Genomic DNA, 10,253 nt, shown 5'->3' with positions numbered 1-10,253 from the left:
AATGAAATAAATGTTTTGAGACTATAATTTGGATAGTGTTTTTGAATTATTTAGTAAAAAATTGCCAGTCTCAAGAAAGAAATTTAAAGATTATAAATATATAACTATATATTTTTACGCTATTAAAAAATGCTCATAAACAATAATATATTTAGCCCAGTGCAGAAACAGTGAACTTTTATTTCGGCTTAAAACAGGCATGATCACAACATACTTCTTTGACATAATCAATTATTATTTATTTTACTCGGTCAATAAAAAATAAAAAATCATCTAATCCTTTAGGTTCTTAATTTTACATTTTTATCTGTATATGCTGTTAAGCTTTCTAGCAAAGTCATTTAAAGTATGTAAGATGAAGACATGTATTAAAGGTTGTTTATTGTTGTTTTTATTATCAATAAATATTTATCAAAAAATAAATATATAATAAATACATTCCATATTTAATTTTCCTTTTTTTTTTTTATTACTTTTGATACTATTTGCATGCCTGAGAGTATTTTATTCTTAACTGAGCGCAAAAATCATGGTATAAATGAATATCAAACTGGTTGTAGAAAATAAATATGTTTTAATTTTTTAGGGAAAAAAACTCTAGTGCTTCTATCCATGAGATCTTAAGCACATCCATAAACGAGCGCTCTCTCCTTCCTTCTTCCCTAGTTCTTTTGCCAACTGTATCTTAAGTAACATAGATAGGTATTGCATCCGACCCTGTACCTAGATTGTATCCACCATCTCACTGAGTTTATCTGCGATTCTGTTGTAGTGTGGCAGAAGTTCCTCGGCATACTGCCCACTAGACTGCCTCAGTTTCAATTTTATATATACATTTGAATCAGCTGATCTACTCGATGTTGATCTTATCTCTTCCAACTTCCTAACTTAGAGTGGATTATTCTACAGATTACCAGTCCGTTCTAGGGGCGTTGAGAACAATTCCGAGGATCCACCACGAAATAAAAATCAATCCGCCTTGGCGAGATTCGAACCGGCATCGCTTTTTACAAGTTTGGGTCACAACGTTCTCGATTACCTACGGCCTCTGTCATTCATTACTTGAGCAACTAAGGAAATATATTTTTCTACAGTCACGAACATTTTTGGTGTTCAGAGAAACCATTTTTCACGGCTTTGTATATTTTTCCTAAAAGTTATCACGTAACTAATAATTTTAGAAGGAAATGATTACCTAAATTATGACAATAAAACAAATTAATGAATCTAAAAATTAAAAAAAAAATCAATTTACTGAATTTTCTCAATTTCGACTATGCCTATTTATAAATTTTCAAAGGTATTTTATGTGGTCGCATGTCTGTTACAGGATAATCCGCAAACATGTGCAACAAACCAGAAAATTGAAAAATAATACCCGTTATTGACATCATTTATTCATCAAAGGTAGGTCCATATATTTGAATAAAATATTACTCATACATTTCCAATCACTATTTTTTTTTTATTTTTGTTAAATCAATGGTTATTACTGACTATTGTATACTGAATACTATTGTAATAATATTATTAGGGCTCTCTCAATACTTGACATATAATCAAAAACTACTAATATTATTTACAACATATTCATTCTAAAATAGTGATTTATCTTACGTAATTGATGGAAACATCATAGACCACCTTAATTAAGATGTATAAGAACAACAACAAAAATCAGAAAAGCGCAGTATTAATGTTTCATTAACGTCTCTTCGATAGAACATCGTTCCTTAAAAGCTATAAATTAAGAGAAAAACAATTTAAATGAACTAATTAAACTGAAGGTTGAAAACACGATGATCTCTAACTTCCGGAAAACAAAAAATCCTGATGAAGGAGCCATTATTTCAAGACTTTATCTTTTAACTTTAAGTTTTGCCTTCAGACAAGCCGCCTAAGGTCAAGTTTGTGAATATCTGTACTAGGTAGTTGGCGAAAACTTCATTCTTTCGCATTTAGGAACTTTTACAACTCTAATCTTTTACATTTAAACGCCTTTTCAAGAACCAACTTCGGTTCATGAATAAATCTTCTTCCCTGTTAATGGACTAAAAAGCCGTACTCCTAAATTCGATTCAACCCCTCTTAGAATTATGGCTGAAATTAAGACATTTAAAATGCTGTGACAAAATCCCACATAATTAAGATTAAAATATACCTGCTTTTAACCAGTTGAATAATTAGATAATTAGTATAATTCTTTTTCTAATGCTTATTTAATGAATAAAAATTAGGTATGCCGGACGTACGCCAGTATCCTATCCCAACGTTTCACAAAGCACTTAACGACTTGACGATTCTTTTACATCTAAGAATTAGTTCAAGGGGAAATAATTTAAGTGAATCCCTTGAATGATTGAAACAGACAATCAACCGATAAATTTTTTAATGGACCACAGTTGAAGATTCCTTTGCAAAAGATTGAACCCATATAATCTGTTCTATAAGGAAGAGTATCAAGTTTAAAATTTTCTTATTTTAAAGAGTTTATAAATATAATAGAGGATCTGATAGCTGAGTGGGTTGGGGAGTGATAGCCACAGGGCTCGGTTCGGAACGGCGTGGGTTCAATTCTCACCTGGGACTGTTAATATTTATTTCTCAGGGATCCCAAAAATGAATCTTGACACTCCTTTCTTGGTAAGTACGCAGCGGTAATCTCAAGATAGCCGCCAGCGGGTTTGCAAAAAGACAACAATGCCCACTTCTCGGACTAGCTTCCCTTCCTCTCCATCCAGATACCATTATCAAAGTAAGTTGGTGTAAATACATACACGGTAGCATGTGCTATAGGATTGTTCTGCAATTAGTGTTGTTGGTTGAGTTACCTCTCAATGGTAATTTGAAGTAAATTTGATGGATTTAAAAAACATTCCAATTTGTTGTGGGTTCAACATAAAATTCAGAAAAATCTTTAATAATGCACTTAAAGCTTCAACAAATGTTTGTCATTGTTTGTTCTTATAGTTTGATACATTCCTTTATTTTTATTTGTCAATTTTTCTTAATACTTATCCAATCTTTCATGCTACTTCCTACTTATATTCTTACAGCCTTATCATTATCTCAAGCAATGTAAGTTGTTCTCTTGTTCTCATTTAATCTTGCTGAAGCACTGCAAAATGGAGCGAAAACTTGCTTGGTAATATTTTTGTTCTGCTATGTGTGTCACCCGGATCTTTTTGCTATAAACGATTTTTTATTTAAACATTGATACACAAATTAGATTGGTTTCTCTTCTATAAGAGACAAAAATCAAAAAATCTTATAGAAACAAACCCGTTTCTTATTGTGCTAACACGTGTTTTCTAGGTCACTGATTACATTTCATTATTAGTTTGGCTAAGTTATAAGAAACTAAAATATCAACAATAAAATGAGAGAATTGGTTACTTCAGACTGATATAAATTAAAAATTTGTTTGTCACCCTTTCAATATAAAATCAACAGAATCAATCGCCGGAAGTCAGAAATTAGAATTTTAAAGTTAGTTCCGTATAGTTTATTTCATTTTCATTGTCAAATAAATATATTCCAAAGTTTGCTGTACGAAGTAAGATGACAAGGTTCAATGCATATGAAAGACTTGTTGAAGGTAAGAGCATCACTCTCATGTGAGATAAGAGGCGAGGAGGAACGGGATGAGGGATTTCCTTCCCTAACCTTGTGGATTTAAGCCGCAGGGAAAATGCGCTACCAACTTCTTACAGACCTGGTAAGCCACCAAGACTTTTTATTCGAAGCCTTTATTTAAAATATAATTTTTAAGTTTTTATCTGAAGTGAAAAATAGAATTTAAAATAACTACGTTTGTCATTTTCGGCTTAAGACATGTCGACAACAATACTTCGTGTTGAGACCCATAAATCAGGTTTTGCAAACCAAAGTAACATTTCAACATAGTTAACAAATATTGACGAGAAAATATTAATTACTTATATCGAATCCTAATCAGGAAAGTTTTTTTTATTTTAAGCCTAAGCGAAATGGAAGATACAATTTCGCTAAGGCCTATTAAATTTTAATTATCTTACAACACCCTAACTTCAACTACTCATTCCATTGAATTGTTGTCGAAAGTGATCAAAGGCGATTTGTGTCATCGTCACTCTTATCACGTTTACATTTGATCGGACGCATAGTGCAAGTTTCTTATTTAAGAGCTAATTAGCTATTGATTCCTAGTAGTATCACCTTCTTTATTTTTTTTGTGAGTTAATCAAATGGTCAAACTTCCTAAAATTTCCTTGGAATTTGCTTTATTAGTTACTACCAATTTTTTGTTTGAAGGAACCCCCTGTAAAGAAAAAACATAATCTATAATAAGGTTTACAGACCAAGGTATGATGTACCTTCAAATTATAAATCAGAATTGGAAAGATCCAATCGTAAGTATACATTAGACGATATTAAACTTTAACTAATCAATTTAATTTAATTTAAAATGTTACCTTTGAAGGAGGGTATTCAAAATTCGTCAAATATCGTTTTGTAGTTTTTTCAATATTTTTGTTTCCGTAAAGGATAACTGTTAGAGATGTTTTTTCTTCATCAATGTTCTCTTAGATACCAATAGTTTGTTAAAACTATGAAGTTGTAAGTGCTGTACTTGTGAAGGAGTCCAAGGAACAATACCCAATAAAAATTAAAACAAAAAAATAATAATGATGCTACATTTTAATTTAAATAATATGAAAAGATATACTTTTTAAAAATTTCAATACTGATGCATTTGAAATTTTTGTATCATTAAGAGGCGCTCGATCCTAACCTATTCTTATTTAGAATATAATAAGTTGATTCTTCAAATATATCTTATAAATATATATATAAACAGGGATAATGGTGGAGATGGCTGTATTATAATCAGGTAAGAATGTGTGGTCTTTATATGACGCTTCTTGAAAAAAAAAGTCTTAGTTTAGTGAGATAACTTAGTTTTCTTTCTTTCATTTATTATTTCTTAGGTACAGTACAACTATTTTGACAAAGATTTAAGTTGATTTTTTTTTTATGTGAATAATGCAAGAAGCTTGATAAAAAATGAAAAGTTCCATTTTTTGAATTATTGAAATTTATAATTTACTAATAATCAACACTTTATAAACTTATAAAGTGGCTAATCTCATATTGATTTTTTTATTTTAATTTGTTTATAAACTGTTGATTATTTCAACTCATTCAATAGTGCATATGAATATTGAAATCTAAATTGAAATAGGATCTTAAAAGGAATATAAAATACAATCCAATAGCGAAGCAGTTTTCAGTTTTTTTTTTTGTTTTTTTTGAAATTTTATGTATGGGACATTTCTTTTTTTTAACCTTATTATAAAGAATTATTTTTTTCTACAAACGAGTTGATGATTTAATTTTTTTGAAAAGAATAATTTATGTCCAACAATGTTCAGGGACTTGAAATAATTTTTTTAGTACGAAAAGTTTGTAAATTTTATTATTACATAAATAATAAACATTTTCTTATAAATTTGTATAGTGTACGTAATTAAAACTAAAACATTAAACTTCGATTTTTTCTATTTAAATATATAGCGACTAAAATAATTCCTCATGTAGACTCTTCCAATACATTTTTAAGCAGACGTATTTGTTCATTTTAGAAACAAAAGAGCATATACTGATCAGGTGGCTAAGCTATTGAGGAAACAGTTTATCAGTTGGGTTCCTTCAATTAAAAGCATCATTATTTAATGATAATCTATGAGATAGCTCTCTTGTTGAATTGCTTTCCAAATAAGATAACAATATTCAAAAGATAATCTAATGAATAAGGGTTCAGGTAATAGTTATTAAACAATAATGATTATTGCGTAGTGTCTCTTGAGCTAAAATTAATAACATTACAATACCCAACGATTCAACTGCAATTAGACACAGCTCTGCGGTGGAATGCTTTGGGTATAACTTGGGCAAATGACTAATTGACATCAACGATAACTGGGTTGAAAATGTGTATTGGTTTTTGGGCATTATTAAATTATTCTTTATCAATTTAAATCAAGTGATCTTGAAATTCCATAGATAATATTTATGAAAAATAAAGATTATAAAAATTTCTTACTAACCCATAAATCGCACCTTGGCAAGAACAATATGGTTGAACGTAATAATGCATGTATTTGTTTAGAGAACAACCCTCTCACGAATCGAGTTACCCAGTACAGTAAATGACTTGCATCTATAAAAATTGATATTCAACAAGAATAATAAATTAAAAATCAGTTATATGAATTAATTAATTATAAGGTGGATCTTGAGGCGCCACTTTTCAGAAAACTTCTGTCAGGCTAAATTTGGTTGAAACTCCAGTTATCGTAATCTGATTGCAAGCCTTAACATACCATAAACAAGATAATTAGAAGTTTATGAATCGATCTCTTGGGCGGTGGTGTGTTATGAAGGGCAGATATAGTGTTTTGAGCATTATGACATCATCGAAAAATGTAAAGGGTATTTTTTAACATAAAATTACTGCTCCTTACCACATATACGCCTAGTTATATTTTAAGTCAGGGTACAAGTATCGCCTCGATAAACTCCTATACGCTGAAAACGCACTTCAATTATATTTTAAAAGTTCTGAAGATGCCGGGCTTCCGCTTACCTTATATCCTAGCGAATGAGCTGGTAAAAAAGAAATTTTATGGTACGGAAAATGACAGGAATTTTAGGGATGTTACGGAGTGAATCTCGATACTTCAAGTGTTGCCGATTTGTGCGAGTTAACAGACTGGTATTATTATTTAAACAATTTGCCCTTTGTCTGACTGAACCTATGTCACTTTTGACATATGGTTGCATAGTATGTCCATATTCTATACTTAGAATTTCTACACAAGCGATTGACTCTCCCGTAGTCGCTCAAGCTGGACGACACCATCATCTCCAACTCCATAGTATATCTGGGTGTGAAGCTGGACCACCACCTCAAGTTTTCCACCCACCTCTACCAGAAAACGAGAACTGTAAGAAGGCGGTCTTACAGACTGAATCACTTCTAACCATTCAGCAAACGCCCCAGCACCCGTTTGTAATTCCGATGAAAAGGAAGATACCTTTCACTCCTTGGGAACCTGCCCTAAGTATAGTGAAATGAGAATAAAATATTTTGGGCAGCGGGCCTGCTCTCCAGAACTAACTAAATTATTCCCTTGGTAAAAGGCTCTTTTTTTAAAATTATTATTTTTTTTTTTTTAGTTTGGTCGTTTATATGTTTTAGATAAAATTGCACACAGACTTCGACTGACGGATCTTTTCTATTGCCTATGTATTTTTTAATTGTTGAGTAAATCCAATTTTGTATATTTATTAAATAGCCGAGCTAGTTAAGAAAGGGGAGATCAGCTTTTCCAAGCAATACAAAATCTTTTTGTTGCGATTTGGACAGAAGAAATCATTCCGAAAGCATGGAACCTAGACAGTCTTATGTAATTATTATCGAGGCATATCTCTACTTCAATGTGCCTATAAAATATTTTCAAATATACTGTACCAAAGATTACTACCGCATGTAGATAGAGTCTTGTGGAAATATGGGCTTTCGTAAATTGAAGTCAACAACTGACCAAACTTTTCCCCTACGAACCATCCTTGACCACGGAAGAGAATACTAAATACAGACACATCATCAATTCGTAGGTTTTAGATCTGCCTATGACAGCATTCAACGTGAGGCCCTGTATCTGGCAATGAAAGACCTCAATGTACCTGTTAAGCTCATCCGTGTTGTAAAACTTACAATGAGCAATACTGAATGTATGGTGTAAATTCTGGGAGATCTATCTGAGAGATTCACCTCTCAAAATAGCGTTCGACAAGGAGATTCTCTAGCCTGTAAGCTATTCAATATTGGTCTGGAACAAGTTATTAGAGAATCAAAGGTTCAGAAAAGCGTAACTATTAATCATGTGGTACAAATCCTATGATATGCAGATGATATCGACATTATTGGGAGATCAAAAGATGTTCTGGAAGAGGCCTTTCTTGCCTTTGATGCTGCTGCAAGGAAGCTGGGACTTGTTAATACTAACAAAACCAAATATATAATATCTGGTCAAGAAAGAGGTTTCAACGTAGATATTGTCCAAATTGTTCATTACATTTCGAACGTGTTGAGGAGTTTATGTACCTTGGATCACAAGTTAATACCACTAATGACGTTTCGGCTGAGATAAGGAGATGAATAGCATCGTCCAATAGGTGTTTTTGGACTGCGTAGGCACTTTCGTAGTACCTCACTATCAAGATCCACGAAAACAACATTGTGTAAAACGTTAATTCGACCAGTGCGGCCCTACGCCTCGAAAACTTGGGCACTTTCGAACTCCAATGAAAGGGATCTACAAACGTTTGAGAGAAAGATACTCAGGGTCTACAGGGAAACAGAGAAGTCAACTTGTTGATAGGTGAGCCTGATGTTGGAATAATTGTGAGAATTGATAGGTTGCGCTGGGCATGCCATGTAACAAGGATAGGGATCCTAAACAAACTACTCAATGAGCACCTACATGATGCGGCCGAAAGGCTTCGATGGTTGGATGGTATTGAAGAGGATTGAAGGACACTGCTCGAAGGAATTGGAGAGCAACTTCCCTTAACAGATTAAACTGGTGGCCTGCATGAGGAGGCCAAGACCCAGTAATGGGTAGTCGTGCCGATTGAAGAAGAATCTTATAAGTATTTTTAAACTATTTTGGTAATTTACAATATACATTGAAAATGAATCATATAGGAACTATTTTACATTGAGATATCAATAACGACTCAATTGAAAGGTAGTTAAATATACACTAAAGTACTTTATAATGAACATCTTTACACTCCACTTAGCAATTTGCAAGATATTTGCCAAAATAAATTTACATCGTATAGATTTCTTGTTCTTTGGTATAAATATTGGAGATAAATAAAAACTTTATCTAGGAAAATATTGAACGTAAAGAGTTCTATTAGGGCTCAGTTAAATACAACACTCGTTAAATACAACACTAAATGTGACTTTTTTTACAATCGGGTTTAATAACGGTAAGAAAACCGTCAGAAACGACAGAAAATATGATGTAAAAATTATGATATGCCTTTAATATAATAATAAAATATGCTTTTTAAATAATTCATTAATTATTTCGCAGAATTTTTTATGTCAATATTCACTTTCGCTGAAAATAATTTCAAAAAATCTGGTTTTGCTGTTTTCAAATGCGAAACTGGACACATACATCTCATGTTAACTTAGTTTTTGACACATATTCCAGCTATCTTACAGGTTTTTATTAATAAACCCTCCTTAGCAAGGAAGAAACAACAGATTGCGTTACCACTTGTGGTTATACTTGAGCCCCTCTGGTGCTTCGACTGCAGAGATTAACTCACCACAACAGAACCCTAATAAGGGCCTTCACCTTATTGTGGTCCCTTGATTTTGCTCCTCGAGATATAATTGCCATAATAGTCTTAGTGATTAGCTGGATCACACGAGCACAAACCACATTACCGACGTGACAGAACAGCCAAGAGAATATGAACATTTTCATAACTGTCATAGTTGATTTATCTCCAATGGATTTAATATATCTAATTATGACATTATTATTTTTTAAATCTTATATTATTTTGAAAATTATGTATACTATAGTATATACATATTATTTACTTATTTAAATAAAAGAGCCGAGGCTTGACGTATATTAAGCGGCAGATCATCTATTAAAGAACTATTTTGCATTGTGGTTGGATAAAAATGATAATCAGAATGAATAGCCCTCGAAACAATACAATTGAAATGTATAACGTTTGATCCCCAAAATAAAATGAAAATGTTTATCGGTAATGAATGGAAAAGCAATGCCAAAGGGCGGGTTTAGGGAATGTAATAGAAATATTTATACTTCTGCTGATAGTCTGATTTTAATGAAAATTTATTATTTTATTTGTTTGCTTTCAAGAGGTTTTAAAATGTTATTAGTTATTAAAAAGTACTTAAGACCAAGTAAGTTACCAAAGACTACAACCCTTCCTGGGTTGTAGCGGTATAGATCAGACTTTCTTCAGGCTGTTAATGTATGATTTCATAACAATTTATGCAAAATATACTGGAATTAATTTTAGCTAAGAGGAATGTATTATAATTATTACTTTATTATTAATAAAATCTGGTTATTTATTTCAAATTACAAAATTAATAAAAGTTCAAACAATAAAAATTCAGCTTTTAAATCCTTTTGAACTCT

The 10,253-nt window shown here is 31.8% G+C and overlaps 1 protein-coding gene across 6 annotated transcripts in view; it reads left to right on the top strand.

Moving 5' to 3' along the window:
* Nha1 (Na[+]/H[+] hydrogen antiporter 1) overlaps positions 1–10,253 on the top strand; it is a 244,678-nt gene that overhangs the window by 6,436 nt on the left and 227,989 nt on the right. For 3 of the 6 annotated variants that reach the window (XM_014426848.2, XM_014426850.3, XM_014426847.3), the window contains exon 2: positions 1,331–1,407. The exons of the other annotated variants lie outside the window; for them this stretch is intronic. The gene's annotated coding sequence lies outside the window, so the exon portion shown is untranslated. The remainder of the gene's footprint in view (positions 1–1,330; positions 1,408–10,253) is intronic. 6 annotated transcript variants of the gene reach the window in all.

The sequence above is a fragment of the Halyomorpha halys genome, unplaced genomic scaffold (assembly GCF_000696795.3).
Source record: "Halyomorpha halys isolate HHAL.00 unplaced genomic scaffold, Hhal_1.1 Scaffold596.1, whole genome shotgun sequence".
Lineage (NCBI taxonomy): Eukaryota > Metazoa > Arthropoda > Insecta > Hemiptera > Pentatomidae > Halyomorpha > Halyomorpha halys.
Note: the sequence above shows the minus strand (reverse complement) of the source record. Positions and strands in the feature narration are given on the sequence as shown.